This window comes from Sus scrofa, chromosome 13 (assembly GCF_054392235.1).
Source record: "Sus scrofa isolate SSC_HxYL_T2T_F1_AM1 chromosome 13, Sscrofa_HxYL_maternal_Yorkshire_Landrace_v2.0, whole genome shotgun sequence".
Classification (NCBI taxonomy): Eukaryota; Metazoa; Chordata; class Mammalia; order Artiodactyla; family Suidae; genus Sus; species Sus scrofa.
The window spans coordinates 181,460,104-181,478,418 of record NC_139395.1 but is presented as its reverse complement, the minus strand read 5'-3'; the positions used below and the strand labels follow the sequence as shown (position 1 = coordinate 181,478,418).

The 18,315-nt window shown below is 36.5% G+C and overlaps 1 protein-coding gene across 5 annotated transcripts in view; it reads right to left on the bottom strand.

The window, feature by feature from the left end:
- Positions 1-18,315, bottom strand: part of LOC146397796 (uncharacterized) — a 519,577-nt gene that overhangs the window by 411,825 nt on the left and 89,437 nt on the right. The window contains exon 2 of one of the 5 annotated variants that reach the window (XR_014823594.1): positions 8,467-9,000. The exons of 3 other annotated variants lie outside the window; for them this stretch is intronic. The gene's annotated coding sequence lies outside the window, so the exon portion shown is untranslated. Of the gene's footprint in view, positions 1-8,466; positions 9,001-18,315 lie in introns of those variants that run through there. One more of the 5 variants, XM_084989150.1, reaches the window with a different exon arrangement.

Below are 18,315 nucleotides of genomic sequence, written 5' to 3'. Positions count from 1 at the left end.
ATTCATTCTTTTTCTCTCCTGAAGTTCTGGTCCCTACCTAACATTTAATAGAAATTAAATAAACTTTATAAATGGAGACAGGGAGGTGGTGAGAATTAATATAATTCTCTGTTTTAAAATTGATCACTGGTGAAAAACATGAAATTAAATGTCCATTTCTCTCTTGTGAATTTGGTACTCTTGCAGAACCGTTCTCCAGCACCACACAACTTTTCATACACATTGTTCAATTCTAGTTCCACAAAAGTGAGACTTCTAATGCTTCTATTGATAACTGATGTCATTCATTTCTGATGTGGTATAAACAAGACCCCTACACTGCTACAGCAGAATGAGGAAGGAAGAATAATTGATAACCAAGAAAATGATTCACCTATATCCATTTCATTACTGCAACAGCACTAGAGGACAGTAAGTAGGGAGTGATGCTGAATAGGTGGCAATAACTAGGGAGTAATACATCCTAGAAGAAATAACAAGCTAAATCAAAAGAACAAGAGGAAACAACTGGCAAAGCATCCAGCAGCTCAATATAAAATAAGGATCAACTATAGACCAGCCAACGGTATTAACAATTACAAAATAAAAAAATGTAGACCTCTCTCTCAAGGATCTCTAGTAGGAAAGACAAAAATCTCATAAATGTATAAATAATAATAAATAAATGGAACATAAATCATAAGGAAGGTTTAAAGAGCTTTGCTGGGGATAGGGTGGGGCGGGGAAACACTGCTAGCCACACAAGCAGCTTGTTCTCACTATGTTGCCTAATTTAACACAGCACCGAGCTCTCTGTGGACACTTAATAACTACCAGTTGGCAAATGGATAAATGCCAGTGGTTGGGGAAAAGAGATGAGTATGTTATCTCCCTAGCAGGCCAGGAAGCTGGTGTGGATGGTGTGGAGGCCTCCTTAGCTGTGACAGCTACACAGTGACTCCCAGTGGTCATATGCTGAACTCCACCTTTGATCATAGCATAATAAATACATAATTTAGTACAGCATAATTTTTATATCTGTATATATTATGTAATTTAGTATTATAACTAAAGCCATCACCCTTTTAACAAACTCTGGTACTCATTCTGCTTAAAAGTGAATAATAGTTCTGCCAAGCACAACGATATGAGCTAAATGAGTAAGCTCCTTTCCAATTCTGAAATCTGGATTCTATGATTTTAAACGAATTTTCTACTATGGCCAGTGTAGAGTAGAGCTTAACGTGAAGCAGAACAAATAGAAAAATAAGCTTATTCTAAGAAATAAGCCTTGTTATCTCCAAACTAATGAAGAACGCCCTCCTTGGAGAAAGACAGGGACTATTTCAGTTTTGCCAAAAACTTAGAGGTATTTTTCTTTTCTCAAAACAATTATTAGCTTGGTAAAAGTTCCAAATTGTCCCAATTATTTTAAACTATGTACAGTCTCCTCCTTCTTACAAAGAAAAAAATGAATCATTACATTTTTGCCCATCATTTCAAGGGTATTTCCTCTGATGTTTAATATTTCTCTACCCATAAAAATAACTATGTAGTAGTTAATTCTAGCATTTTGGTATTTACTGAGTTCAATTCAAAAACCACAGTGAGTGTCAACTATGCATCAAACATTGTGCTAAGTACTGGAAAAATAAAGATCAGTAAGATAGAGTCCCTGCCTGGGAAGAACTTACAATGCAGTGAGTAAAAGAGACTTCACTCTCTCCCAGAAACCAGAGGACACATGAAAACAAACAAACAAACAAACAAAAAAAAAACAGAAACCAGCAGTTAGATAAGGAATAAGTTATAAAGTCACCCTCCTATATAACTCACACATCAGTCACTCCAAATCCAATAATTCTGTGAGCAACTGGCATCTTCAGTGCCATTGATAAAGGTTTGGGGAAGACCCTGACCTATGACTCCGTTGTTTTCAGCCATTCTCTTATTCCTGCATATTAAAGATTTTTATTTTATTTATTTATTTATGTCTTTTTAGGGCTGAACCCACAGCATATGGAGTTTCTCAAGCTAGGGGATGAATCAGAGTTGTGGTCCCTGGCCTACACCACAGCCACAGCAACACCAGATCCGAGCCATATCTGTGATCTACATCACAGCTCACAGCAACACCAGATCCTTAGTCCACTGAGTGAGGCCAGAGATCAAACCTACGTTCTCATGGATGATAGTGAGGTTCATTTACACTGAGGCATGATAGGAACTCCCTGCATATTAAATTAGATGAAGGCTCTGAACTGAACTGACATAGAGAGAAGAATAACGAAGACAATTAAGGGAAAAGAATAGTTAAGCTATGTATTAAAATCCTTCAAGAAATGCCCTGTCAAGAGTACAGACAGAAAATTCAGGATGCATAAGCTCTATATTACCAAAGAAGTATCCAAGGAGATTCTTCTGTTCCCAAATGAAAAGTCACTATATGAAATCAAATGATAACACTGTCTTAAAACTGGACACCTAAGTGGTATATATCGACATCTGTTCATGTAGACTGACCCCCTAGTGGTTATAAACTGACTGTTGCAAGGTTAACTGTCTCAGGAATCTGTCTTTAAAAAGAGAGAGAGAGACCAAGGTAACAGACGTAGTTATTCTATGTGGTATCTACTATTGTCATCATATCTGTGTCTCGATGAGACAATATTTTTTGAAAGTCTACATAACTGGTTGCAAATGGCTCATAACAAAGATTCTTTTCAATTATCTTATTTTGTTTCAGTGAATTCTGACATACCACAAAATAATCTAGCCTATAAGTATGAAACGCATTCTTTAAAAAGTAATGTTCAAGTTTCTAATAAAAACTAAAACATATATCAATGTGTTAACTACATAATAATGAAAAATAAAACTTCATTAAAATGAAGAGTAATTATTTCATATGTTATGTGCTCCTTGTATAATGAAACAAAAATGACATAACGAAAATCAAAACTGACAGCTCCCATTGTGGCTCAGAAGTAATGAATCCAACTAGTATCCATGAGAATGTGGGTTTGATCCCTGGCCTTGCTCAGTGAGTTAAGAATCTGGCGTTGTTGCAACCTTCAGTGTAGGTCGCAGACATGGCTCAGATCTGGTGTTGCTGTGGCCATGGAGTATTTCGGCAGCCTGAGCTCCAATTCAACCCCCACCCTGGGAACCTCCACATGCCTCAGGTGCAGACCTGAAAAGCAAAAAAGAAAGTCAAAATTATGGTTAGGAAAGATGAGAAGAGTAGGTAAATGGTTTTATACATGTAAAAAATTAATTCTCCCTTGTCACTGTCACACATGGATTAACTGAGATAATTAAGAAGTTTGGAAACAAAAGCCATCCACAGGAATCACGTAAGAGGTTTCATGTTATTTTCTTTTTCCTCTAAAGATGTTCTTTCTTCCATTTTTCTATTGGCATCCCAAGGGGAAACTGCAAGGCCCTCTATATGTTAGACATTCTTTTTCTTTTTGTTTCTCAGACAGAACTATTTTTATTTTTTGCTTTTTGCCCATCCTTACTAGATACATCTACAAGTCACCAATGAGGAAGACACCAATACAGAATAGTCATTCAAAGCATGAGTGCCTAAAGATATATTTGTTGTATATTTCTATATTCTTTTTAAAATGGTTAATGCAGAGATTCTTGTCATGGCTCAGTGGTTAATGAACCTGACTAGCATCCATGAGGATATGGGTTCAATCCCTGGTCTCACTCAGTGGGTTAAGGATCTGGCATTGCCATGAGCTGTGATGCAGGTCACAGATGCAGCTCAGATCCCGTGTTGCTGTGGCTCTACCATAGGCCAGTGGCTACAGCTCTGATTTGATTCCTAGCCTGGGAACCTCAATATGCTGCCACTGCAGCCCTAAAAGACCAAAAAAAAAAACAAACAAACAAACAAAAAAAACCCCAAAAAACGGTTATTGCACTCTCCCAGACTTCAGGCAATATTACAAAGGCACAGTAATCAAGACAGTGTGGTACCAAAACAGACATACAACAGACATAGAACAGAATAGAGAACCCAGAAATAAACCCAGACACCTATGGTCAATTAATCTTCAACAAAGGAGGCAAGAATATAAAATGGGAAAAAGACAGTCTTTTCAGCAAGCGTTGTTGGGAAAACTAGATAGTGCATGTAAATCAATGAAACTGGAACACACCCTCACACCATGCACAAAAATAAACTCAAAATAGCTTAAAGACTTAAATGTAAGACAAGACACCATCAAACTCCTAGAAGAAAACATAGGCAAAACATTCTCTGATATCAACCTTACAAGTGTTTTCTCAGGTCAGTCTCCCAAAGCAACAAAAATAAAAGCAAAAATAAACCAATGGGACCTAATCAAATTGATGAGCTTTTGCACAGCAAAGGAAACCAAAAAGAAAACAAAAGGACAACTTACAGAATGGGAGAAAATAGTTTCAAACAATGCAACAGACAAGGGCTTAATCTCTAAAATATACAAACAACTTATACAACTCAACAGCAAAAAAGCCAACAACCCAATGAAAAATGGGCAAAAGACCTGAATAGACATTTTTCCAAGGAAGATGTACAGATAGCCAACAAGCACATGAAAAAATGCTCAACATCACTGATTATTAGAGAAATACAAATCAAAACTACCATGAGGTACCACCTCACACCAGTCAGAATGGTCATCATTAATTAGTCCATAAATAACAAATGCTCGAGAGGCTGTGGAGAAAAGAGAACCCTCCTACACTGTTGGTGGGAATGTAAACTGTTACAACCATTATGAAGAACAGTATGGAGGTACCTTAGAAAACTACATATAGAAATACCATATGACCCCACAATCCCACTCCTGGGCATACATCAGACAAAACTTTCCTTTAAAAAGACACATGAATGCACATGTTCACTGCAGCTCTATTCACAAGAGCCAAGACATGGAAACTACCTAAATGTCCATCAACAGATGATTGGATTAAGAAGATGTGGTATATAGACACAATGAAATACTATTTGGCCATTAAACAGAACAAAATAATGCCATTTGCAGCAACATGGATGGAACTAGAGACTCTTATACTAAGTGAAATAAGTCAGAAAGAAAAAGACAAATACCATACGATATCACTTATATCTGGAATCTAATATATAGCACAAATGAACCTTTCCACAGAAAAGAAAATCATGGATATGGAGAACAGACTTGTGGTTGCCAAGGGGAAGGGAGAGAGGGTGAGATGGATTGGGAATTGGGGGTTAATAGATGAAAACTATTGCCTTTGGAATGGATAAGCGATGAGTCCTATTGTATAGCACTGGGAACTATATCTAGTCACTTGTGATGGAGCATGATAATGTAAAAAAAAGAATGTATACTTGTATGTGTAATTGGGTTACCTTGCTGTACAGTAGAAAATTGACAGAACACTGTAAACCAGCTATAATGAAAAAAATAAAAATTATAAATAAATAAATGTGGTTATTACTAGCCCTGTATTAGAAAAATATATATATTCCATTATATGCTATATAGGTCATCTGGAAATTGTTCCACCATGAGTAACATATACCACAAGGTACTGAAATCCACGTAAATAGTTAAAAAATTATAACTGAAATGAAAAGCAAAAGCAATGAGATAAATGTATGCAACCCATTTCTAAAATAGCGGGGTTAACCTGAAATGATGCTGAAAATTCAAGTATTCTTGATGTCAACTTATCAAGAAGCTCCTAAATGATGTGGCTTCTTCTAAATTATTGGTGTCCTGGGAGATTAATATGTCTTTGAATTTTTCCTCCTCCTACACATACAAAAGCACAATAATTTAAAGAAAACAAACAAGCAGAAAGAGATAAAGTTTGCTGAAAAAACAACAGAAATAGTTTTACTTGGTCAAAAGCAGAAAGACCAAGCCAACCAATGATCATCTGCAGCACTATAAATTCTGGCATTCTTCTAAAACAACCAGAATATTTTAGAAACTCAAGCTTGAAGGTTTAGCAGTTCTAAAACTTCCACTCTATTTTATCTTTTGCATGTAATTAGATAACCAATAGTAGTAATTCTAGATATAATAACCAAAGTTTACATAATTTGGAAGGTGGAAAATAGGTTTCAAAGAAATATATATTTCCCAAAAACAATTTGTAACAGACTATAATTTCCAGGTCATTTGTGCAGAATTAAGGTTCACCTTAGATTTTTTTCTTCTTCGGTACATTATTCTTCTTAAATAACCGTATCTTCAAAAGCACTTCAAAATCTATATTGCTAAAATTCCACACATACAATTTCTAAGTTTTCCCTAAGTATTGTCAGCACCTCCTCCCATGAACAATAGGAGCCAACATACAAGGTGTGGAACTCAGCAACTAAAGCTTCTTCTTTACATTTGAAACCACTAGGGACAGTCATGCCTGTTTATAAAAGAAATTTTTTCTCACACTAATGCTCTTTACTCTCACATCAGTATTTTGAGAATCTCTGGTCTGGTCCAACAGCTCTCAGTGGCACACTCTTCTACAAATAAAGCTGTAATTCAGCTGCAAAAATGTTAACGCTTAAGACCATCAATCAAAGAAGAGACATTCAAGAGCAAGCACAAATTCTCAAATAAGCACAGAAGTAAAATCTTCAGATACAACAAAAGAGTTAAGGGCTAAAAAGAAGAGGAACCATTACTCTGCATAATCTAATTACAGGTCCTGCTTCAATATTCTTTTCGTTGTTGATGTATTTTTTTAAATATATTCTTCCTTGTCAATGATCTATCACAGCAAACAGATCCAGATGGAAAAACAGGAAAATGTTCTCCAATTCACACTACAGAATGGACAAAAGGGCTTAGGTTTACTATCCCCTACTGCATAAATAAGTCTCTTAGGTACCTTTGCATTCTCCAGTTTAAAAACCTTTAATTTCAACATGTGGAAGATTTAGTCACATTGGGCTGTTATTTGTAATAGGTCTTGCCCTCCCTCTCCTACAATACTCCACAGAGTGATGAGCAAATGTATTCCCCTTACAGTTAAAGAGTTTGGAAATTAAAACTATCTACCCAGAGGTAGATAAGTAAAATCTCACTTCATGAAAGCTTTCCAGATGTCTTTACATCCGCTTCGTTCCCTTAAGGCAAAAGAAGAACCAATGCGGAAAACTCTGATATTTTAAATAATTCTCTTTCTGTCTGGCAGGTTTTTCTGCATGTCAGTCTCTATGTATGATGCTACTCATACCTTTTTGGCAGACTGATGTTCACAGTCACGTGCATATTGTAAGAATTCAAACATTTTGTTTCTTCTAAGCTCAACAACTACCACTGAATGTAAACTTAGTTGCTTCGACATGGAAAATTGTAACAGACAGAAGTTTCAATTAAACAAACAATGCTCTTTTCCAAACAGTCCCTAAGGCTGGATTTTCAGAGTCAGTCAAACATAAATGTCATTGCAATCATTCCAAATAGGTTGCTAACATATGCAAAAATCTGGAGTTGTCCACTTTTTTAAGCTGAATGACTTATTAATAACAAGACCTCACAGTTACTTAAATCTAGTTTCCAAGGATTTCCATATATTTTACCTACCCTCTGCCACTCAAGTCATAGGTAGGATGTAGACAGAGTTAATATTCTGTAAATTTAGGCAAAAGCACTTTGAAATCAAGCAGCAACCAGGAAGACAATGAGACAACAGTGAAACCAGTAGCACTTAACAAGTGAGAAAGTGAACAGGATGTACTAAGTAGTAAGGATGAGAATAGCAGGAAGAGCCAGCACACCTGGGGAAGTGGAGTGAGCTGACTGCTGCACATTTTCTTGACCACTGGCAAATGGGGAAACTATGTTCCCATCAGGCAGGCAGGTTGCTCAGCCGACCTCTAGAGTATCTGAAGCTTTGGATCATGAAGACAAAACAACAAATTTAATTCCATCCTTTATTTCCTCCCAGCTAATACTCGATATGATTTTTCTAGAAACATAGAATAAATCTGTTTTATTTTGATGTGGAATTCACTGGTGATTCCTGGGGGCAAAAATAGCAGTGATGAATACAATTGATAAAATTTTAAAGAAAGAGAGGCTATTAGAGCTCACTATTCCCAGTCATTTCCATGGTCAAAAGAAAACTGAGACTCAAAAGAATGACATGAATTGTTCCTGGTTATACAATGACTATGGGAAGTTAGACTAGAACTTCGATCTACTTACTCCTGGTGTCCTGTTCTTTCCTTACTTTATCCATTGTGGTATCTGGGGAATCATGACCTTTAATCTCCATACACATTCTGGCTCAGTGGTCTCCCTTGTTGCCCTGAACCCTGGTTACAGGCACCATCCATTCCTTTTCCTGGCACAGGAGGGCTAGAGCATGCTAGGGCACCCACAAGGTCTCTGCACGTGGGTGGGCACCATGGTCTACAGCAGGGCTGGCACTGTATAATCTGGCTTTCCGGAGCATCTTCCATCCTTCATTCTTTCCCCTACTCACCATTCTGGCCATTCTGCTGGTCACTGCATTCGCATTTCCTGGGGCAGGAATAGCATCCAGAATGATTCCACTCTGCTGCACTGACTGCTTCGCCCAGGAACTCCACCCAGGGCTGCGACCTTCCCCGCCCCCAACAAATTTTTCTCCTTCAACACCAAACTCCACACTGCGAGGGGACTTTCCGAGTAATTCTTCAGTATGGCAGTGGGCTGTACAAATACACCTTCCTAGGAGTCATTCTGGTTAATGAAACCATATCCGTTTCTACATAATACTTTCCTTCTGAATCTTCTTTGCATCAGTCTTCCTGTTCCCGCCAACAGGCGCGGGATGTGGGTGGTGCCAGCAACAAGGCAGGGCCCAGAGGCGCCGGGGTCTCACGGGTCAACTGCAGCTGCGCTCCCTCCGGTATCAAGGTAACTCACGCGGCAGGGGTGTGGGCTGTTCAGCGCCCACTGGGGTCTGGTCTCCACTCTCGCTACCTATGAAACTTTGCAAAAGGTTTCTTAAATGGCTATTACATTAGAATGTGTCCTAAGGGGAAAAAAAAAAAAAAAAAAGGCCTTATTTCATTCTGCAGCGTTTAAGTTGGAAATAAATGGTAACTTATGAAAGCAATATGGATGGATTTTGTATTGTTAGCTGTGGAAACCTATGCTGTGTTCTAAGCAAGGGCTCTCTTTTATAGAATTTATTTATTGGATAGTCGGAAGACTTCAGCACAATTAGTTTTTTGTAACGTTATGGCTAAACCCAATTTTGATAAGACATACCATAATTCTGTCTTTAGTTCAACTTGTATTAAAAGCTTCAAGTGAAACAGAATTTCTAACTCCAGCTGTGAGTGTTTTGCCTCACTGTATATACTGAACTTAAAAACTCATTCAATAACCATATGTAAAATTTATTTTGCAAACAAACAAACAAAAAACTTAGAATGGCTGTTCAAGACAATGAAACAAAGGCAAATTTTCCTGGTGAGAATAATTATGAATTTTAAAAAATAGTATCGTTTCCCTGGGGTACATTTATTATGGTTTTTGAGGTGTAGAAACTTGCAGTATCTCACATCATAGGGGAAGACGAAACATGACTGGTTTCAGTTTTTACTACTGTGTAAAATAGTTTACTGAACTCTGTGTAAACACACTATTTTTTATAATGGTATTTTTTGCTTTTACTGATAATGTATTTTGCAAACAAAGCCTTTAAGGATAATAGGTTCTCCAGACTGAGAAGTAAAAGCAGGGATGACGTCTTCCGACTTGAAAGTGACTATGATAAAAGGTCAGCAGACATCATCAATATCTGATGACTTCTCATCAGTGCCTCACAAGGCAATTTCAATCCAACAAATATTTATTGAAAGCTTACTCCATGGTAAGCCAAATCCTATTCTGGGTTATTATTAGTTCCTGTTCATGTGTTCTAATAGACAAATTCTAAAATAGTTCAGTTGTGGAGATGCCTGGTCCATCTAGGCAGAGGAGGAAAGCATCCTGCTACTAAATCTGAGTTTTCATAGCAAAATAGGGGAAACAATGTAGGCTCTGTCTTTCAAGGGTCCTACAAAATAAATTTTAAACTACTGTCAAATGCAGATTGTATTACACTAGTTAGCTAAATAAATAAATAAAGATTTTATTTCCAGTTACCAGTTTATGTGTTCTTTTGGATGTTTGGCCTGATACATGAAATATGAAATCACCCATGGTAACAGTGCTTATGTAAAAACTGAAGGCTCTCCTTTTTTTCTTAAAGATTCTGCCATATTCTGTATTTTTAAAACTCTTTTAAAAGCTCTTTTAAAACTAGTGCTACCAGCAAAAATCTTACTGTTTGCATTGAAAAGGCATACACAACTACTGAACAGTTTAGTTTCTCTTGTGTACTCAATGATCTTTAAGAATGATTTTCACAAATGGAAAGAGGTCAACAAGAAGAGAGGAACAAAAGTGAAACCCAAGAAAACATATTCACTCACCCATCTCTTGCCAAGTTCTTATTAAGTGAATTTCATGGCAGCAAGAGCTTAATGGTAGCTAAATTCTCAGTGTATATCAGTTTTTATGTGGAACATTGGATTAATAAAGTCCCTGATTTGCAGTAATTCGGGCATAAGTATGTCCTTATGTTGAGATGTACTGAATGACTAAATGTTAATCAAGACCCTCTCTGTGCAAGCAATTCTGATAGATTCTCTAACTGCATATCTATCTATTAAGGAAATTGCCTTAAAAACAGGAGTTAAAACAATTCAAGGCAGAGCTCAAATTATAATCACGAATTTATCTCTATGGTTCTTATTAAACTATCAGAAAAAAAGCCTATAAGAGACAAAACTGAACATCAATTGACCTGTAGGTTCTAGAGATAAAAGTACATAGAATATTATTTTAGTTTTATATTTATTTGAAGTATATCTATATATTCCAGTGGTAAATCAGTTATTTAACCCATGGTGACTTTTTAAAAATAACTGGAATTTTACATGTTATAATTTAAAGTGTTTATAATGAGAATGAATGTCTCTAATAATAAGCAAAAGCCTGAAAAACATGCGAATGGCCAAAAGAATTCAATGTATGATGTTCTAATTTATCAAATGGTTGAAAATACCCTGAGATTATGGAAACTGAGAATCCTGAAAGTAATCAATAATGTTATTTCCTTAAATAGGGTTTTCTCTAGAAAATTACTTCAACATTAATCCAAGGCTTTTGGACGTTCCAAGTGTGGAGCAAATAAATGCACTGAAGATAACAAAAATACATTATTTTTAATTGCTTTCAATAAATTCTCTCTCTCTCTGTTTTTTTGTTTTTTGTTTTTTTGGTTTTTTGTCTTTTCAGGGCCACACCCACGGCACATGGAGGTTCCCAGGCTAGGGGTCCAATGGGAGCTGTAGCTACCAGCCTACGCCAGGGCCATAGCAACGTGAATCCAAGCTGTGTCTGCGACCTACACCACAGCTCACAGCAACACGAGATCCTTAACCCACTGAGCGAGGCCAGGGATCAAACCCGCATCCTCATGGGTGCTAGTTGGGTTAGTTAACTGCTGAGTCATGATGGGAACTCCAAGAAATTTTCTTGAATTGTACTGTCTCACACTATACTACACTGGACCATGTTCAATTAGGCAGAGTTATAATACTGAAAATAATCATTAAACCAAATCCACGAATCAATAACCAAATATGGAATTGTCTTAGTGTGGGATGACAGAGAAAAGTAGTTTATCACAGAGTCAAAGTTAGGAAATAGCTATTGAGTCTCTTTCACATGCAAGGCCTTGGTTTATGTTCTACAGAGTATGTAAAAATCACAGAGAAAAGTTTTGACCTTGAGGGGCTTACCGTTTAATGTGAAGGATGTGTATAACTGCTAAGGGAAACATGTACTCCATGATAGAGGTACTAAATGCCAGTCCCAGAAGAGGCTGGCATGGAGATGTTGAGATGAATGGTTACAGGAGTCAGGATAAAGTTAGTCCAAATGTGGGGATAACAAGAGGGCAAAACCTGGATCCCCATAATAGGACCAGCTTAAAGAGACCAGACTAAATACACCAAGAACACACTGGATGCAAGTAAAGGCAATATGAAAATGGAGGGACAGACACAACATAGTGTTTGTTATGAGCCGGGTCATCAACAGCATCTATTCAGAGACTACAGGGAAAAAAAGAAAGAGAACTCAACAATTTCTGTTGTTTCACAGGCAACAACTGTCAGAAAGAAATAGGCAAAATGTATCCCATCAATCAATGGTGGACGTGGTCTCCCAAAGACCTAATGCCCTGAGGGCAAAGGAGAGAACAGTAAAGACAAAAAAGTAAGAAGGGGCTATTTCCACTTGGAGGATCTGAAAGGGCTTAAAGAAAGTATTACTTAACTATAACTAAAACCTGATGTAGAGTTTAGACAAGTAATAATTTTGAAAAGAACATGTTCGCGCCCATAAAAATCAGGTGTGTAGAAAATATATTCTCAGCACAGTGGGTCAGCTGCTGCAGGCCAGTGAAGAGGTGAGGCTGCAGTATAGATGCACCAGCTGGGTAGCTGGAAGGCAAGGAAACCATGTGAGTTGTGGGATATGCAGTGCTGGCAGGTACAGAGGCAGCCCATGTGGTTGGGAGATTGAGAAAATGAGTGTCTGTGTATGTGTTGTTTCTCACTGTCAGAGAAGAGATTTATAGATGTAGAGAGACAGAAAGAATCTTCGAGAGTGTTTAAATAAGACATATTAGCATATTTTTTTTACAATTCTAAGATATATACAGCAATATACAGAGATGCATGAATACATGTACATGTATTTCCTAGTTCTGTTTTCTGAGAGGTCCTTGAAGCAATGCCATCGCAGTAGCAATGAACACACTGAACACCACATGTTGGCTTCTGAATACCATCCTCCATCAAAAGGAACCAGAGCCTCTGGGGAAAATGGCTGATTCCAGGGCTGGGATGAAGCAAATACAAGATAAGCCTAGAACATCTTGTTATGACAAATAGCAAGAAAATGCAAAAAAAAAAAAAGATACAGGCGTCAGCTTGAGAAGCCAGATCTATGAAAAACCGTATCAAAATAAATAACAAAAATAATGGATCACTAACTCATTGAACAAAATACAAGTCTATAAGTCTGTATATAATAAACTAAAAAATAATAAAATAAAATCCATATAATATAAACAAATAAAAAATAAATAAATAAATAAATAAACAAAAAGGAAAACTCCCTCCCTTATAGTAAAATGATGACTAATAAATGAAGACAGAATGATAAAAATAGAAAATCACCCATTTGACAACTATTATAGACTCATAGCTGATTCAGAAAGAAGTCATCAATGAATGCTAAGGTTGTCATAGGTTTGATGAGCAATTGGAGAGTAGTATAATATCAGAATGTCTTCTCACAAAAACTAAGTTACAAAGTGGGAAATGGTAATGATACCTGGTACACACCAAGAAACTTGGCCAAGTGATAAATTAACATCACCGATGGTAGGATGAGTCTACTTCTATTCCTCCATTTTTACAAACTGAGAAGGGCACAGTATGATTTTGGTGCTATGTCTGCCAAGAGTGCATGGTCTGAGTGTGGTTAGGAAAAAACATCATTTGGCATATTAAGGATCAGATTATCAAGATCCTACGAGACATGGAAATACTGGAGAATTTTCTAGATTGAACAAAACCAAAGAGACATGATGACTAAATGCAGTCTAGGTTTCTAGATCACAAAGGAAAAACAACATGTTGGGGAAATTGGTGGAATTTAAATGCTGTTTGTGGACTGGATGGCAGTGTTTACTATACTGATTTTCTGACTTGGAGACCAATAAGAATGTACTATAAGGGAGTACCCTTGTTTTGAAGAGGTAAACATTGGACTATTTAGGATTAATAAAGCATCACGACTGCAACTTGCTCTCAAATGGCTAGACAAATGACATACAAGACTCTAAAATAGGAGTTCCCATTGTTGCTCAGTGGTTAACGAATCCTGCTAGCATCCATGAGGATGCGGGTGGATCCCTGGTCTCACTCAGTGGGTTAAAGATCTGGTGTTGCTGTGAGCTGTGGTATAGGTGGCAGACACAGCTCGGATCCCACCTTGCTATGGCTGTGGCACAGGCCAGGGGCTACAGCTTGGATTCAACCCCTAGCCTGGGAACTTCCATGTGCCGCAGGTGCAGCCTAAAAAGACAAAAATAAAATTGTTTTTAAGACTCTAAAATATATCTAAAATTATGCTGAGAATAATTTGTTGATAGAATCTATTCAAATGCATATGCAATAACTGAAGTTTAACTCCCCTAACCCTAGAAGACTGAAAAAGAGAAAGAAAATTTTTTAAGAAGAAAGGGAGGGAGGAAGAAAGACTAGAAGAAAGTGAGACTTTTACTAGAAAGATGGCAAAAGAAGTGAAAGAGGAATAAAAGATACAACAGAGGTAAAGAAAGGAAAGGATTTTTATTCAAATCTGTACAAATAATGACTCCAGCTAAATTTTAAGAAATAGGCCAGGATAGCATAGCTAATGAGAATTAATTTGACGTACAGTATTATCTACAATAGAGTATATCCAGACTTACACTATTCAAAAAGAAATACATAGCCTCATAGACAGTAACAGAAATAGGCTACGTTTAAAAAAAAAAAGGAATCACAGAGCATGGCATAATCTAAAATATCTTATATGTAGGAAAATAGGGACTCTAAACATAACATACAAATTCAGAGAACTTCCCAAAATGGACACAGTTAAATTCTTTGCATACAAGGCACTAATACAAGTCTTTTCACCTTGCAAACCTCTCTGTCTTTCCCCTAGTCCTTGTTCTTCCTCTAACACTGTTTATCTCTTTTATACATGACATTCACTTTAAAGTTAATGAGGTTGAAAAGAAATCATGCAGTGAGCACTGCAAGGGGAAAAGGCAGAAAAGTTCAGATTAATTCACCATTGGATCAGCCAGCCACTTTCTGTCCATAGCCTTATCATCTTTCATTCTTGCATGCAGAAAAACATCTTTAGTATATTTTTCACAAATTAATTGGGTTGGCTTAATCCTAGAAAAGTACTTATTCCTTTAAGTAGGTTAAGGTACTTGAAATTTTAAGCTCTTCTGGAATAATTTAAATATTTTACTTGTGGAAGTGGCTTTTCTACTGGGTTCATATAGTTACATTTTACTAGTAAAAAAGTAAAAAAATAATGTGTTTGAGCTTACTCTTTAGAATTTAACTTTAAAAGTCAGGATATAGGAGTTCTCATTGTGGCCCAGTGGAAATACATGACTAGAACCATGAGATTATAGGTTGGATCCCTGGCCTCGCTCAGTGGGTTAAGGATCCAGCATTGCTATGACCTGTGGTGTAGGTCACAGATGCAGCTCAGATCTGGCATTGCTGTGGCTGTGGCATAGGCTGATAGCTATAGCTCTGATTAGACCCCTAGCCTGGGAACTTCCATATGTCGTGAATGCAGCCCTAAAAAGCAAAAAATAAAGTAAAATAAAAGTCAAGATATAAAGTAAAAAAAAAGAAAAAAATCCTTATAAATTAGTAATTATTCCACAAAATGGTGCAAACATAAGAGAAAAATAAGGTGTCAGGCATAAGTTGAAACATAGCTGAAGACCTCTGTGATCGTCCTGATTTAGTAGTTACAGGATTGAGTGCACATTTGATCTGAACTGCAGAGTTTAAAATAGTGAATGTATAACTGTTTAATAAATGGTTTTCTTATAACATTGGTAGATTGTAAATAATTCAGATAATACTGTCCTAGAAAATAGTATTTCTCAAAATATGTTTATCATCTGATATACATCTTCCCATTTAATCTGTCCCTCTAAAATAGGCTGGACACGGAGGTAATATTAATAAAAAAAAATTTTTTTATTAATGACCATACCCATGGCACATGGAAGTTTCTGCACCAGGGATAGAATCTGAGTTGCAGCTACAGTGTACAACACAGCTGCAGCAATACCATATCCTTTAACCCACTGTGCAATGCCAGGGGTTAAACTCACACCTCCAATGCGATCCAAGCTTCCATTGTTAGATTCTTTAACCCACTGCCACAGCAGAGATTCCAAACAAAATCTAATTTTATAAACAGATTATTAGCAGGCATAAAGGTGACTAAGGGCCTGACTTCTGACTAAATAGTATTGCTCTTTGTAGTTCTCGCTATGTCTTTGGTTTGGTTTAATTAAGCTGATGTCCTTGAGAACATTATGTTAAATGAGATGAGTCAGATAGAAAAGACAAATACTGTACGATATTTCATTTATATGGAATCCAAAAAATTCCAAATCATAAAAGAGAGTAAAATTGTAGTTACCAGAAAGCAGAAGGCAGAAAATGGAAGAGATGTTTAAAAGTACATACTTATAACTAGTAGATAAATAAACCCTGAAGACTTAATTCACAGTACAAATATTATAGACAATGAACTTCACAATTAACATTAAACTTACTAAGAGGTTAGATCTTAACTGTTCCCATCATTAGGAGATGTGATAATTATGTGATGTAATAGAGATGTTAGCTAACTCTACAATGGCAATCATATTTCAATATAAAGGTACCAAATCATTATGCTGTACACCTTAAATTTACACAATGTTGTATGTCATCAAATACATCTCAATAAAAATTATTGCATAAAATTTTTAAATTAAGAAGGGCTTACTATGTGTCAGGTGCTCTAAATGTATTAATTCATGTAATTCTCATATCCACCTATTCTTAGTCTATAGACTAAGGCCCCACAGCCATTACACCTGCTAATGTCAGAGCTAAGCTTAGCAACTAGAAAAGTTTCAATGTCTGTGCCTTTAACCACTACTGCCTATTGTACCAAAAACTCTAATGTGAGATCATGGTTATTAAATTAGGAGAATAGGCTCATTCTTATAAAATCATTTCCTGAAAAAGCAAAGCATCAGTAGAAATGATAGTCTAAGCAAAGAGATGTGAAAGGAAAGGAAACATGTTTATCAACAACATTCTTGGGCTAGACCTGGGGTTTTACATTTATTTGTCTGACTCATTCAATCTTCAACAACTAAAAGTACTGTATACTATTTAATCATCGTAACTACTTCTTAAAATAGGTACTATTCCACTTGACAAATGAGAAAATGAGACCCAGAGTTGTTAAATAATTTGCCTGATATGAGAGCCAAGATTGAAAACTAGTTAAGTCTGACCCCAAAGTCATCATATTTTTATTTTGGTGCCTTTGCCTAAAAATCCACTTAATTCAGTTCAGTAAACGTAGATCTGACCATGCCTGGAAATCCTTGGCTACAGCTCTGATCATTTCAGCCAAATGTGAAGTAGAATTCAAGGACCTCATAGCACTTTGGTAAAGAGTCAACTTATACTGGGAAGGCTTTTTTTTCCTGGGCCTGGTCTACAACATCAACAAATTTCCCTCAATGCTTCTTAGTCCTTCTCATTCAAGTTATTCCCTGTGCAACGTTATGATAGATATCCTCATATGTCTTACACAGATGAACTTGCACTTTCTGTTTTTGCCTATGACCTCTTCTAGGGCCTGAAATTTCAGCTCTGGCAGTAAGTGGAAGCACTTTAACAAAGAAGGATGTCTGGAATAAGCTGGAATAAATAAGGTTTGCCTGAGTTCTCCTAACAGCTACTGGTCACAGTCTATCTACAGGGCCTGAGGTCATCTGGTAGGAGAGAGCCTAATAAAAAAGCTGGCCATTTCTCACTTAGTGTCTCTCCCTATATGTGGTGAGATGCACTCATATAATAGCAATACAATTATATAGCATTCATCTGTGATGCTAGTACCTATCACTGAATAGGCATTCAATAAACATATATTGAATGAATGTAAAGTAATCCTGAAAATGTCAAATTAGTATTACACTGACTTTGCCAGCCTATTGATTTTGCTTGTTAAATTAATATTGATTCTTCTTATAAAAGTTATATTTATCATCAAGGAATCAGGGTGCATGTGAGAAGTAGGTTTTCAATTATTGCACAGAGCAATTAAATATTCAAACCTGTGATAAATCAGGTCAATGTGTAATCTTAATATGTGAAATATTAGTTCTAGTATTGCCAGAAGTATAGCATCTCTATGGGGAGTTTTCTATCTCATTTTCTATATGCAGAATAAAATCTCTTATATAGCTTCCATGTATCAACATAGTCCTTCTAGACACAGGAGCGATTCAATTTGCATGTCTTGGGCCATATTCAGTTGTTCATCCAAAGCTCTCAACAGAATATTATAATATTCATTAGATCACCCTAATGAATAAATAAGATGTTATATTGACAGCAAG